Raw genomic sequence first — 15195 nt, 5'->3', positions numbered from 1 at the left:
CCTGCCTCAAGCAGCGCTGGGTACAGTCGCTGAAGTAGACTTAACTGAGGGCCAGAGCTCAAGAGCATCGTGGTCATGGCTGAGAGCAGGCTCCATGGCCGAGGCCCCCCGGGGTGCTGCTGGCTGGCTGGAAGGCCTTCTGAGCCATTCTGCTCTGCTGGGTTCCTGATGGAACCTGGCCAGGGAGGCCTCCCTTGTGTTTTAGAAGACTCACTGGCACAAAGACAAGGCGTCACCAAGGTCCCCAAAAGGCCCACACAGGCCAGGGACAACATAGATCCTCAGGAGGTGGCCTTGAGCTGAGTTGAAAGGGTTTCTGAGTGAAAGCAACCTTTTTTCATTTGTAAAAGAAACAGGTTTGATTTAATTTTTTTTAATTTGGAAAATGCAGCCAAAATATAAATTTCTAAGTCCTTCTCAACAGAAGGAACTGTTATTAACTTTCATCTAATTGCTCTTGTTTATTCCTTTCAGTATTCTTTCTCACACACACTCACACGCACGTGCACACATGCATGCACGCACACATGATAAAACAGGTAAGGCCCATAGAGCAAGCACATCTGGTCTTCATTTGATCCTGTTCATCCTGAAAGGACGAATGAAACTCAAGAGTGGAACCCTGAGGTGGCATCCTCTGAGAGGAGGAATCCCTGCCTCTGGGACTCCACCAGTGTGTTGTGTTCTGATGACACTGGTCTCCTTTTCCCAATTAAACTTTGCAATGGAGACAAGTGACTCCAGTGCTGATCTCAATGAATGGACAGAAAATTTGAATCCCATCTTTGTCCTGAATTCTGTGTGGGGGGTTGCACAGTAATCATCCAAGCCTGAGGATCTTTACCTGGAAAGGAACAACCAGAGCTTCCACCACAAGGATGTTTCGAGAATTAAATATAACAACGTGGGCTGAGAAGATGGCTCAGTCAGTAAAGTGCTTCACATATAAGCACGAAGACCCTCAGCACCCACATACAAGTCAGGAACTGGGCTGGGGAGATGGGTTAGCAGTGAAGGAGCTTGCCTGCGAAGCCTGTGATAGTTACCGTATTGTCAACTTGGCCTGTTTAGGAATCCACAGAAATCCCTTTCTGGTGGGTCTCCGAGGTTGCTTCCAGGAAGGAGTAACTGAAAAGGAAGTCCCTCCCCCAGAGTGGGCAGCCCCTCTCAGAGGGGGACTTCATATAAGGAAGCGCTGGGTGAAGAGAGCCCCTTCTTTCTTCCCACTTGGCTGCTGGAGCTGCCCACTGCCTTCCAGTATGGATTGAAAACCAGTACGGACTGAAGACCAGCATCAACTGACGACCTGCATGGATCAAAACCCAGCAGCTCCTCAGGAAGCCTCCAGGCCTTCCAGTACCATCTGCAGTGCCGGATTGACTGCTGAGGCATCTTGCCACGTAAACTGAGCAGCTACCAGGTTCCTTGATTCTCAGGCCTGCAACTGCTTTTGTATAACTGTAAGGTAATCCAATAAATTCCATTTTAAAATAATTCATTCCAGCAGTTCTGTTCCTCTAGAGAACCCTGACTAACACAAAGCCTAAGGACACACGATCGACTTTCCAAATCCCATGTAAGCCAGACACACAAAGGCGAGGCAAGCGCAAGGTTGCACATGCCCACTAGGTGGTGCTAGCATCTGGAGTTCAATTACAATGGCTGAGGCCTTGATGCGCCAATTTTCTCTCTCTCCCTGTCTCTATTTCTCTCTGTCTCGCTAAAAAGAATAAATCAGGAACCACACAAGCCTGTAATCCTAGTGTCAGGAAGGTAGAAACAAGAGGGCACCCAGGGGTTGTTGTCCAGCTAGTGGAGCTGAATTGGTGAAGAGGTCCAGGTTCAGTAAGAGACCCTGCCTCAAAATACTACTAATAATAATAAGGTGGAGAGAGATTGAGGAAAACACGCAACATCTAGCTCTGTTCTCTACACACATGTGCACATGTACCTGCACAGACATACATACATGAGCTACACACACACACACATACACACACACAAATATAAAAACGTAAGTTAAAAGTTATCTGCCTTTTTAAAAGAATACTATAATAATACTAGCATTCGGTGGTCATGTTCTTAAGCTAGGCACTGTGATTCATATTCCGTGGGCTGTCTCGTTTTATACCTCTCAGCAGTATTAGAAGAAAGCTTTACGTATATATTGGTAGGGCTGCATTATTCTCATGAAGCTACATGGCTCGCCAATGGGGAGTGGCTCATACATGATGCTCAGCCAATGAGTGACTACTGATCATATTTAAGCAAACGGCTCAATCAAAGCCAGTGTGGGCCTTTGGCTCCATCATCAATCAAGTGCTTTTGGCCTCTTGGGCTCGTTCAGCCTTCTACACTAGGAGTGACTTTGTGCCCAGGGTCTGAAAAAAGCCCTGCCTCCTTCCCTTCAAGGGGCCTGGGCCTTGTATTTGGGGACCATCAATCCTAATCCTCCTGCAGGGTTAGTTATTCATCCATCAAATAATTATTGAATGTCTATGACTTTCCACCTCTATTCCAAGTTCTAAAAGCTGAGAAAAATCAGACATAGTTCCTGCTTTCTTGAGCCTAAATAATCCAGCAAATAAAGTGAAAGTCCTTGGCAGGCATTGTTGGGGAGCAGGGGAGCGGGGGGCACAGGTCCAAAAAGCTTTGGCAATTCTGAATGTCAGGTGTGAGCCTCGCCCAGGCTCTGAAGCAGAAGAGCTCTGTATACAGGGGGCAGGAGAGCACATTGTAGGGAGGTGGAAGCAGCCACAGTTGATAGAGATTTTTAGGAATTTGTCCTACCAAAACGCCTCTTCCATCTTGCTAGGCAGAAACACCTCAAATCAGATAAGATTCTTATAAAAGGCTATTTCAGGCCAATGGAATTCCCAGATCCATCACTCTCCAGTGATCACTCGCTGGTCTTGCCCAAGCCACAGACAGCTAGCTGCCTCAAGATCCCCCAGCAGAATGCTACCCAGTGTCTGGTCCTCTTACCGTTCCGCCTGCTCCCCTTTGGGACACCACAGGCTTCTCCATGCAGTTCCCTGTGGTGAACCACTCTGCTCCTCTCTCTGCACTTGTCTCCTGTACAAACCCTACAAGCCAACATTCCAGGCTCAAATCCTGGCTCCACCACTTCCTAGACATGTGGCCTAGAGCAACCTTCTGGTCCCTCAGTCTCCCCACCTGTAAAATAAAGTTAAAATGATACCAAGAGCACGGAGTTCTTGTGTGGATGTCTATGTGAGACCAGTACACCCCGTGACAAACACAGTGGTTTCTCTATGGGGTTCGTGCCCCCGGATCACAGTCCTGCTCCTGGGGCTGGGTGAGGCCAGCACTGCATCGGAACAGGATATTCATTCAGTCTGCTCACTGACAAAGCCCTCACTGCAGGGTGCAGTCAATAGTCACTGATTGTCTTACTCGACTCCGTCTGCTTTAACTAAATGCTTATAACTGAATGGCTGGTAAAGAACAGAAGGTTATTTCTCGTGGTTCTGGAGATTGGGAGGTTCAAGATCAAAGCAGCAGCAAATTCTGTATCTGGTGAGAGATTCTTTCCTGGTTCCTAGGTGGCTCTCTGCTCATGCTGCGCTGCCGCCCCCCCCCCCCCCCACCGCCAATGCTGAGCGGGTGAGGCAGCTTTCTGACGTTTCCCTTACAGGACACTTCTGTCATTCATGAGGGTTCCACTTACACATCCTTACCACCTCCCCAGTCCTCATTTCCAGACAACATCACCTTGTGTGGTGGTTTGAATGAAAAGTATCCCCCATAGGCTCATGTGTTTTGAATATTTGATCCTCAGCTGGTGGCAAGTTGGGAAAGTCGATGGGCCTTTGGGAGGTGGGGTCTCGCTGGAGAAGGTGTGTTACAAGAGGCAGGCTGTGGTAGCCCAGCCCAGCGCCAAACCCAGCACTCAGCTCCCTCCTTCCTGCTGCCAGGAGGTGTGAGGCCCTCAGCTTGTCTGCTCTTGCCATGCTTTCCCCGCCATGATAAAACCTCAGATAAGCCCAACTATAAGAGGGTCCACACCCTTTAAATTCTCTCTACGTTAATAATGGTCATCCCACTTAACCAGTGCTGATGTCACTCTCCATTGGAGATTCTGCTTCTCTTTTTCAGACAGGAGCTGGACATGAGGAGATAAACAGCCCAGTGCACTCCACCCTGGCCCCAGCTGAAACCACAGAGGAACTGGGGAGATGAGCAAGAGTGCTGCTTTCTCAGTGAATCTGAAATCAGCACGAGAGCGATGGAGATAAAACTGAGGACACTCAACACCTACCAAACCAGAGATCCAGAGGCTCCTAAGTGCCCGTCACTGAAGTAGATTTAAAATGCTCCCAACATGGCTCAGGGAATTTTGCAGAAGAGGGGGGGCAGAACGATTGTTAGAGCCACAAGTTGAGACATTTTGTGCAGAGACATTGCCTCTCCCCCATAACTGACAGCTGCCCCCGTAATACATGATCCACAATCCCCATGGGATTGACCTGCATTCCCAAGGAGGAAGGCCTCTTCAGAAAAGGGAAAGGGAGAAGAGAAAGAATGGTACCAACATGTATTCTTTAAATAATAAATATGTCCATATCTAATAAAAAAAATATTAGCCTTTTACCCTTTTCACCCATAAACTACTTTTGGTCAGGTGTTTCGTCATAGCAATGAGAAGGTAACTGCTACACCTTTGGAGCTAAGTGTCCATACATAAATTTTGCAAGGACCCAAACCCTCAGCTTACAGCTGTCCTGCTGGTCTGCAAGCTCAGGAGAGTGCAGACCCCACTCTGGGTGTCTCTAGCACCCACACATGCTGGCGTTCAAGAAGTGTTTGTGTAATGAAGGAATGGTTTCAGTAATGCCAAGTTCAATGCTGAGCCTTCCCACCTAGCTTCAGAACACACACAGATTACCAGTATGTGGAGGAACGCTTATTGGTGACTCAAGGTACCAAGAGCTGTGCTGAGCTCTTCATGTGACTGTGTTGAATTTTCACAGCTGTCTTAGGCATTGACTACTTAATACATGTGAAACATCAAATGCATTGCTTCACCCAGTGTAGTAATTGGCATTTTCCCCGTCTAGAGAGGATGAAACAGGCTCGCAGACGTAAAGCAGTTGGAGGACACATAGTTACAGGCATTGTGAATGGAGATAAGGATCAAGTCTCATTGCCATCAAAACCCTCCCAAACCCAAGCACTTATGAGCCCCCCTCTCTTTTCAGGCCTGAGTAACGGACTGAAGGCTTCAGGGACCATTGTGTCTGCCTAATCATCTCTTCCTAATGATTCACTTTCTGCTGACAGACTCCACCACACTCTGAGAGACCTGTTCTAGAATATTTCCTGCCCTGAGACCAGTTGGCAGCGTTTCCTGTCGAGGAAGAACGTTTCTAAATTAATTATGCCTTTTCAAATCTCAGGAAAGGTTCAAGTTTGTGGGAGTCTTGAGTTTCACGTCCAAGTTCTAATTCTATTTCCTTTCATTGTCCTGGCCTGGCTGCACCTGGCCAGACCTCACCTGTTGGGAATGGGTCGCTGCCAAATGTTTCATTTCCCCATCTCTACCTCCTTCCCAACCTCGACTCAGAACACCAGCTGATGGTCAGAGTGTGTGGCACCCAGGCCCTTGGTGGTGAGCATGAGCGACTGGGCAGGGAATCCTTCTCCCCGTGGGAACAGGGCTGAGCCCCAAACAAAACAGTGAGTGGGCAGTATGGCTCTGAGGGGCACCACACCTGTTTCCTTTCCCTCTTCTGGGTAAATTCCTTCATAACCTCGCCCTAGGGAGGGGCCCGTCAAACTTAGATATGAAACCCAAAAGTCATAAACGTTTGATAAACTTCCAAAATGACTTCGTAAGGGAAAAGAGAATATGACATAAGTTCAAAGATGATGACTGCCTTGGGAAAAATGGATCCCGTCACAGACTTATCTACCCACCAGACAAGAGAACTCCCTTAAACCAGGAGGTAAGAATCTGGGAACCTGAAGCATAAGTTGACAAAGTGCTCGAAAGTTGATGGGGAAAATACAAGCCTTTGGAAAGGTGAGAAAATGGTCAGTGATCATCAATGAAAGGAGAAAGGGCACTGAGATTTCATGATAATTGGATGACTGAGGCTGCAGAGCTCTGCTGAGAGGCTGTGGTGAACAGGTATCCTGCTGCCTCACAAAGGAAGTACACGATGGTGCCTCCTCAGGTGGAGGGTCACTTAACATTGTCACCCAAACCCAAATGTCCTTTATCCATCAGCCTCCCATCTGGGAGCAGATCCCCCAGCTATACCTAGATGTCCAAAATGACACATATTTAGGTCTCTTGGTTTCAGCTTGCCCACATGCTTGGAGATAGCTCAGATATCCCTCTGTTGAAGTCGACAGCGATACATCCTCCATGGGATACTCCGCTTCTTAGTAAAGACTTAAACCAGGCAGGTGGAAGAACGCAGGTGCCCCCTCTCTTTTTGCAAACACAGAACACTCCTGGGAGGACTGATAAGATAGTGAACCAAACAAGCCACATCACAACGCATATGATATGACAGTTTTTGTGTAAGAAAGTAGTGCCAAAAAAGAAACAAAAACCAAAACACTTCCATGTTTCTTATTAACATAAGGAAACACTGGAAACATATATGACAAATGATTAAAAATGGTTACTGGCCAGGCGTGGTGGCGCACGCCTTTAATCCCAGCACTCAGGAGGCAGAGGTAGGAGGATCGCCATGAGTTCAAGGCCACCCTGAGACTACAGAGTTAATTCCAGGTCAGCCTGGACCAGAGTGAGACCCTACCTCGAAAACCCCCCCCCCCAAAAAGTTACTACTAGGAAGCTTGAAGAAGAGGTGGAAAAAGGAAGATGGGTGGGGGGCAAGATTTCTCAATGAAGACCTTTTAAATCATCAAATTGGGATTCGAACCAAATGCATTCCAAAACATCTCCATGAAATTTGAACAGATGTTCTCAACTCATTGGGGAACAGCCATCTAAAGGAAGATTCTAGCCAAAGGGTTAAATGGCGCTGGGGAGCTGACAACTGGTCTGGCTTTATAGGCCATTTTAGTCCCCTGTGTGTGACCTCTGTGCCTCGCCAGCACTTCCTCACACCTACTGCGTATCAGGCTCTAGGACGCCAGCGAGATGTTCTCCAACACACTTCCTTCTTCTCCGGAAACTATGGCCACCGTGACTGTGGATGGATCTCGGGGACATGTGACCATGGTGACTGTGGGAGGGCAGAAGAGCCCTGTAGGGGGGAAGGAGCACCTTGTTGGGCACCAGCCAAGTGCAGAAGCTGAGACAGAAGAACAGACCCCAGGGGCAGACTGGGAAGCCGTGATGTCAGAGCAGAGGCGAAGGCGGGGAAGGGTGGAGCCTGCGGGTGTCTTCATTCATAACCCTGTAGTTGTCAGAGAGTGGCCTTTCACCTGACACCCCGTAAAGACAGTTCCATCTGTGAGTGTGGAGTCGGTCTTTGCCTTCCTCCTTCTTGGAGATGGAGTCTGTCTTGTTTGGCTACTGGGAAAGCCGGTCTAGCTGGCTCATGAAGTTCAGGACTTTCCTGGCTCTGCCTCCCACTGCATTGGGCACTGGGGGGCTGGAGGGGGCTTAACTTGGTCAGCGGTATTGCAGAGCAAATGCCTTTGACTAGTAAGCAATCTCTCCACTGCTGAAAACTCCATTCTTTTAAAGCAGCCAGGGGCTGGGGTGTATCTTAGCAGTATGCATGCTAAGCATGCATGGCCCTGGTTCCATCCCCACCACCACCGAAAGGAATTATGAGGAGGAATTATGCAAGTGAAAGCCGGACAGCCGGACTCCAGGTAGAAGCAGTCCCCTGTCCTGGACTCCCCAGTCCTTTCTGATGCTGGCGGGGAGCATTTGCCCACGCCTCCCTGGACTGGGAAGCAGGCCTCAACTTTTTCTCCTGGGGCCACCTGCCTCACCCCAGCCTCTTCCTCTTCCCAGTGAATAAAAACCAGCAGTTCTTTTGGTCACTTTTCTTTTTTTTAATATTTTTTGTTCATTTTTATTTATTTAATTGAAAGTGACATAAAGAGAGGAAGAGAAAGAAACAGACAGAGAGGGAATGGGCACGCCAGGGCCTCCAGCCACTGCAAACAAACTCCAGACGCCTGCGCCCCCTTGTGCATCTGGCTAACGTGGGTCCTGGGGAATCGAGCCTCGAACCGGGGTCCTTAGGCTTCACAGGCAAGCGCTTAACCGCTAAGCCATCTCTCCAGCCCTTTTTAAAAATATTTTTTGTTCATTTTTATTTATTTATTTGGTCACTTTTCTTATTGGAAAAAAAATTTAAGTAAGGGCTGGAGAAATGGCTTAACAGTTAAGGCATTTGCCTGCAAAGCCAAAGGACCTGGTTCAATTCTCCAGGACTCACGTAAGCCAAGATGCACAAGAGGCATGTACATCTGGAGTTTGTTTGCAGTGGCTGGAGGCTCTGGCATGCCCATTTTTTCTCTCTCTCTCTCTTTCTCTCTCTCTCTCTCTCTCTCTCTCTCTCTCTCTGTGTGTGTGTGTGTGTGTGTGTGTGTGTGTGTGTGTTGTGTGTGTGTCTCTTTCTGCTTCTTTCTCTCTCTCAAATAACTAAATAAGTAAGAAAAATCTATCTTTAAAAAGTTTAAGTAAGATTTAACCACATTTCCTCTTCTCTGGAACTCCTTTTGTGAAGTTACAAAACCTCAAATTAGATGGTAAACTAAATCGTGCTGACTGAGGTGAGTGGAGAGACATGTAACTTTCACTTATATAACCTTGGAACTTGGTGCTATTTTAACTTAATAACAAGTCACATTACTTTGTGACCCACTGTGGCCTTGGGTTTCCTATGCCGTCATGCCATTGAGTTCAAGCCCTTCCCTTTCTTGTGCTATGAATATCCTCTGTCACCTCCAGTCAGTCAGTCATGGCTGGAGTGAGTCAGGAGAGTTGGAAGGAAAAGGAAGAAGCGAGCTTTCAGGGGGAGGCAAGAGAGCAAGAGAGCAGCTGTCAGGAACTGCGCGGGGAGGCCAAAGCGTGACCCAGTGTTGACTCCCAGGAGAAAGAGACTCTGTCCCACACATTCACAACAGACATGCACACATGCACAGACCCTTTCCCACACTTACATAACAGACATGCTTGCATGTGTGCAGAGACCCCTTCCTGCACACATGCAACACACATACATGCAGAGAGCGCCTCTCCTATGCATGTGAAACAAGCATGCATACATTCAGAGACCCTCTCCCACACATGTGCAACGGACATGCATGCATGCCATGATCCTCCAACGCATATATGCCACAAACATGCCATCTCCCACACATGCACAACACACGTGGCCACAAGCAAACATAGTTTCCCACAGCTTGGGAATAGAAAGGGAAGGGTGTGGCTCCTGCCCAGGATATAGGCTGGAGTCATTTGGTTTCTAGGTCCTAGAGAAATGGTAGCTGACAGCTATGGGACTTGGCCTCCTCTAGCCCAGGCTGACCTGGAATTCACTATGGAGTCTCAGGGTGGCCTTGAACTCACAGTGATCCCCCTACCTCTGCCTCCCGAGTGCTGGAATTAAAGGCGTGCGCCACCACGCCCAGCTTAAGACCTAACTCTTGATTTTTTTTTTTCTGAGCATTACTTCTGTGCTATCCCTGCAGCAGACAGGGCATGACCGAACATGGGAACTAAGCTGGGTATGGTGGTGCACACCTTTAGTTCCAGCATTCATGAAACCGATGTAGGAGGATCGCCAAGAGTCCAAGGCCAGTCTGGAGCTACAGAACGAGTTCATTGTCAGTCTGGGCTAGAGTGAGATCCTGCCTCAAAACTAAGGAGGAGAAGGAGAAGGAGGAGGAGGAGGGAAAATGGAAACTAAGATCTGAAAGGCAGAAGAATTTAAAAAATTGAGGACTAATAGGAGAAAGATGAACAGCCCCGAGCAAAATGCCAAAAACATGAAAGATGCATCAAAGGTCTAATATTCACGTGCTTAGAGTTCTAGACATAGGGGAGAAAGAAAGGAGGGCATAAGTAGATCTGAGAGACAATAGCCCAGAATTCTATGATCTGATGACAATCTGTAGATTCAAGAGACTCAGTGAACCAGAAGGATAAATACAAGGAATCCATGTGTGTACTTCAAGCTAGAAAAAGCCAAAAATAAAGAAAAAATTTCAACAACAGCAAGAAGCAAAAAGAAAAAAAAAATACATTGCATCCAAAAGAATAAAAATAGATCTGCTGCCTTTAAGATATGTATGTTTATGTCCAGAGAGATTAGTGTCTCTCTCAGCCTCAATCTTAGAAGTTACCTTTTTAATATTTATTTATTTATTAGAGAGAGAGAGAAGGAGAAGTCACTAGAAAGACAGAGAGAAGGAGGAAGCAAAAACGGGTGCACCAGGGCCTCCTGCCACTGCAGATGAACTCCAGACACTTGTACCACTTTGTGAATCTGGCTTTTTGTGGGTACTGAGGATTCAAACCCAGGTCATCAGGCTTTGCAAGAAAGTGTCTTTAACCACTGAGCCATCTCTCCAGACTGGAGAAGTTTCTTTTTGTAGTGCAGAAGTCAATGCAGATGCACATATCTGGCCAAAGTGCTGAGAATAAGTGACTACTAACTGTGTGCTCAGTTCTCAAGGGGGGACATGTATATCACCCCCCACCAAGACTCGGAGAGAAATGACTGGTTACTGGGTAAAAGGGAGCCATGTTCTTCAGCGGTGTAACCACTGTTAAGTTGACCTTGCCCCAGTTAATTACCACCCCCATATTCATGCAACACACCCTAATTAAACTCAGTAGGACATGAGGTTTAGCAGGAATGGGGAGAAGATAAGGTAATCGGGTGAATATGATCAAAATGCATTATATTGGATGTGATTGCATTCTGGCTGCAACATCTGTCACCCCACTGATTGTCAGGAATGAATTGACTTATGTGGCTGACCAGGTGGGTGTCCCCTTCCTCCCCCACGTCCCTCCTGAAGCTGTGTGCTTGATCAAAGAGGATGACCTTCCCCAAAAAGAGGAGGACTGGTCTTCAGTCAAGGGTATCTGAGTAGCTGCACTCCCCTGCTTGAACCTCCAAACAAGCTCTCAAAATACATCTTATACATGTAGGAAATTGTGAGAAAGAAAGTGAAAATAAAATAAAAGAATAAGGCTAGGGGGCTGGAGGGATAGCTTAGCAGCTAAGGTATTTTACCTGCAAAGCCAAAGGACCCAGGTTCAATTCCCCAGTACCCATGTAAGCAACATGCACAAGGTGGCACATGTGTCTGGAGTTCATTTGTAGTGGCTGGAGGCCCTGGCCACATCCATTCTCTCTCTCTCTCCCTCTCTCTCCCTCTCTCTCCCTCTCTCCCTCTCTCTCTCTCTCTCTCTCTCTCTCTCTCTCTCTCTCTCTCAAATTAAAAAAAAAAGAATAAGGCTAGGGAGATGGCTCTGTGGATGAAGCACTTACTGTGAAAGCATGACTACCTGAGGTTGGATTCCCAGAACCCATGCATAGTTGGGTGCTGTAATGGGTATCTGTAACCCTCAGCATGTCTACAGTGAGAAGGGAGACACAAATAGGAAAATCTGCTGGAAGCTTGTGGGCCAGTTATCCTGGTACACAGCATAGAGAATCATGGGAGACCTTGCCCGAAATAAGGACCAACACACCAAAGTTTTCCTTTGACCTCCACATGTGCACCATAGCACACACGTGTCCATACTTACATGCATTCACACATCATACACACACACATACACCCCAAAAAAGAATAAAGTCAGGGCTGGAGAGATTGCTCAGCTGTTAAGGTTCTTGCCTGCAATGCTTTAGGACCTGGGTTTGATTCCCCAGCATACATGTAAACCCAGATGCACAAGGTGGCACATATGTCTGGAGTTTATTTGCAATGGCTGGAGGCCATGGTATGCCCATTCTCCTTCTCTCTCTCCCTCCCTCTCTCTCTCTCTCTCTCTCTATCTCTATCTCTATCTCTCTCTCAAGTAAATAAGTAACTAAATACACTATTTAAAAAAAAATAAAAACAGCAATGAATAAAAAAGCACATTTCAAAAAATCTGATCATGTCCAATAAACAATTTTTGGAATTTAGAACATGATGGAACACAACTTTAAAGTAATATGAAGAAGAAGAAAAAGAAAATACCCACCAACCTAGAATTTTATACCCAGCACACATAGCCTTCAGAAGTACAGGTGGGCTAAAGACACTTGCCACAACCTGTACAACACTGCACAGCACTGCGAGAAATGGGAAGCAATTTCTCCACATGGAAGTAAAATGTGGAAGCAGAGAACTGCTGACAGAAATAAAGATTCTTGTACAGAGTGAGTATATGAACCAATATAAATAAATACTGATACTTAAAACAACATGATAATGTCTTGTGGGGCATCAGACATAGTTAAAAGTGAGACACTAAGCCAAAGCTCAGAGGGTCAGAATGAGGTAAATGCTTAAACTCATACAGTGCCCTGGCTTGCAGTGGGTGTGAAGTGGGAAGGAGTGATGTGATGTAGACATCATGAGAGGAGAATCATCATCTCTAACACTTCCACCCTGAAAGAATGTATGGCTGGAGAGTATCTCCAGGCAGAGGAAAACAAATACTCCATGAACCTCTCTCCAAAAAGCTAAAGAGGAAGGATAAAGGAATAAGAATAGGTGATCCAAGTTTAAACAAGCTTTGTTTTCTTAAACTCAATGTCAGTGACAGCATTGAGTTATTTTTTAAAAAACAAATTTTACGTATTTGCACATGTGTGTGCAGGAGGAGGCACACATGAACCAGACACGTGCACTACTTTTTACATCCAGCTTACAAGTGAGGGGGGAAGGTAATTGCTAGGCCAGCAGGTTTTGCAAGTAATTTCCTTTGAAATCTGATGCAAAGGGGGCTGAAGCAGAAGGAGAGAAGGTTTGAGGCCAGCCTTAGCAAGGCCTTATCTCAAAGAAACAAGGGCTATTACCTAGTGCTAGTGTTTCCTTGACATGTGAAAGACCACAGGTTTGATCCTCAGCATCTCCCCCCACCAAAAGAAGAAAATTCATAAGTAAACTACTTGTACTTAGAAAAACAATTATATTGTCATATATTAGCTACTACTAATTCGAAAACACTGCTGAGAAAGATTAAAGATGCTTAGATACACAGAGCTCTAATATTGCACATGTACATTAGAAACTTAAGGCTGTTAAGATGTCAGTCTTTCCCACTGTCTTATAGATTTAATGAAATCCTAATAAAAATCCAAGAAGAAGGGGCTTGAGAAATGGCTCAGTGGTTAAGGTGCTTGCCTGCAGAGCCTAATGACCTGATTCAACTCCCCCACGTAAGGCCAGACGTACAAAGTGGTGCATTCATCTGGAGTTTATTTGCAGGGGCTAGAGGGTCTTGCACATCCATTCATTCTCTCTCTCTCTCTCTCTCTCTCTCTCTCTCTGTCTTCCCATCTCTCTCCTTGCAAATAAATAAATAAATAAAAATAGTCCAAAAGAATATTCCAGAAGAAAAAAATTCTGAGTAGATTTTTTTGCATATGTGAACATTCACAAGCTGATTCTAAAGTCTATATAAAATTTTAAAGAAAGTAGGTTACCAAAAACATTCTACAGAAGAAGAAAAAAGGAGGAGGAAGAAGAAGAGGACAAGGAGAAGGAAAAGAAGAAGGAGGAGAAAAGAAGCAGGGTGTGGTGGTGTGCATCTATAATCCCAGAACTAGGGGGACAGTCAGAGGATTGTGAGTTCAAGGCCAGCCTGGCTAGCTTCACAGTGAGATTCTGTCCCAAAAATCAAACAAAAGGAAAAGGACATAATTTATTATAAAAGGACAACAATAAAGACTGGTATTGGCTCAAGAAAAAGACTTAACAGTTTGGAATGAAAATCTAGACCCAGACTCAGATCAAACATGTATTACTTGCTAATTTATGAGAGGCACCAGTGGGATTCAGTGAGCAAAGGATGACCTTCTCAACAAATGGCACTGAGTTAAAAATTGCTTAAAAAATAAAGGGGGGTGGTGCTGGAGGGATTGCTTGGTGGTCAAATTAGGCACTTGCTTGCAAAGTCTGACAGCCTGGGTTCAATTCCCCAGTACCCATGTGGAGCCAGATGCACAAAGTGGAAGAGAGAGAGACAGAGAGACATACATACAGATAGAATGGACACTCCAGGGCCCCTAGCCACTGTAAACAGAACTCCAGATGCATGTGTCACTTTGTGCACCTGACTTTATGTGGGTACTGGGGAATCGAACCAGGAAGACTACCATGGTCTCTGAGCCAGCATGACATGAAGATTCACAAGTTAGGCTTTGCAGGCAAATGCCTTAACCACTGAGCAATCTCTCCAGGCCCCAAGCAATTTTTTTTTTCAAGGTAGGGTCTCACTGTAGCTCAGGCTGACCTGGAATTCACTATATAATCTCAGAGTGACCTCAAACTCCTGGCGTTCCTCCTACCTCTGCCTCCCGAGTGCTGGGATTAAAGGCATGTGCCACCACACCCGGCTCAAAACAATTTTTTAAAAAGTTTTTTTGTTTATTTTTATTTATTTATTTGAGAGTGACAGACAGAGAAGAGGAGGAGAGAGAGAAAGAGAATGGGCAAATCAGGGCTTCCAGCCACTGCAAATGAACTTCAGACACGTGCGCCCCTTTGTGCATCTGACTAACATAGGTCCTGGGGAATCGAGCCTTGAACTGGGGTCTTTAGGCTTCACAGGCAAGCGCTTAACTGCTAAGCCATCTCTCCAGCCCCATTCTTTTTATCTTAATGTTAGCTTTTTGATGAACAGAAGTTGCCAATTCTAATAAATTCCAATGGATCCATGTCTTTCTCTTATAGTTGGTGGGTTTTGTGTTCTGTTAAGGAATTTTACCTACTTCAGGGTCATGAAGATTTCTTTTTATGTTAAAAGTTTTATTGCCTTTATTATGTTGGGGAAGTTTCCTTCTAAGTTGATAAGATTTTTTAAAAAATATTTTATTATGAGAGAGAGAGAGAGAGAATGGGGGCACACCAGGGCCTCCAACCATTGCAAATGAACTCCAGATGCATGCACCCCCTTCTACAACTGAAGCCCTGGCGTGCCCATTCTCTCTCTCTCCCTCTGTCTTTCTCTCTGTCTCTGTCACTCTCAAATAAATAAATAAATAACCAACAAAAAATATT

At 45.9% G+C, this 15195-nt stretch overlaps 1 protein-coding gene across 1 annotated transcript in view; it reads right to left on the bottom strand.

The window, feature by feature from the left end:
- Positions 1–15195, bottom strand: part of Rfx4 (regulatory factor X4) — a 185243-nt gene that overhangs the window by 133223 nt on the left and 36825 nt on the right. The window lies entirely within an intron of this gene.

Source organism: Jaculus jaculus, chromosome 6 (genome assembly GCF_020740685.1).
Source record: "Jaculus jaculus isolate mJacJac1 chromosome 6, mJacJac1.mat.Y.cur, whole genome shotgun sequence".
Classification (NCBI taxonomy): domain Eukaryota; kingdom Metazoa; phylum Chordata; class Mammalia; order Rodentia; family Dipodidae; genus Jaculus; species Jaculus jaculus.
The sequence above is the reverse complement of the archived record's forward strand: the minus strand, read 5'-3'. Positions and strand labels throughout refer to the sequence as shown.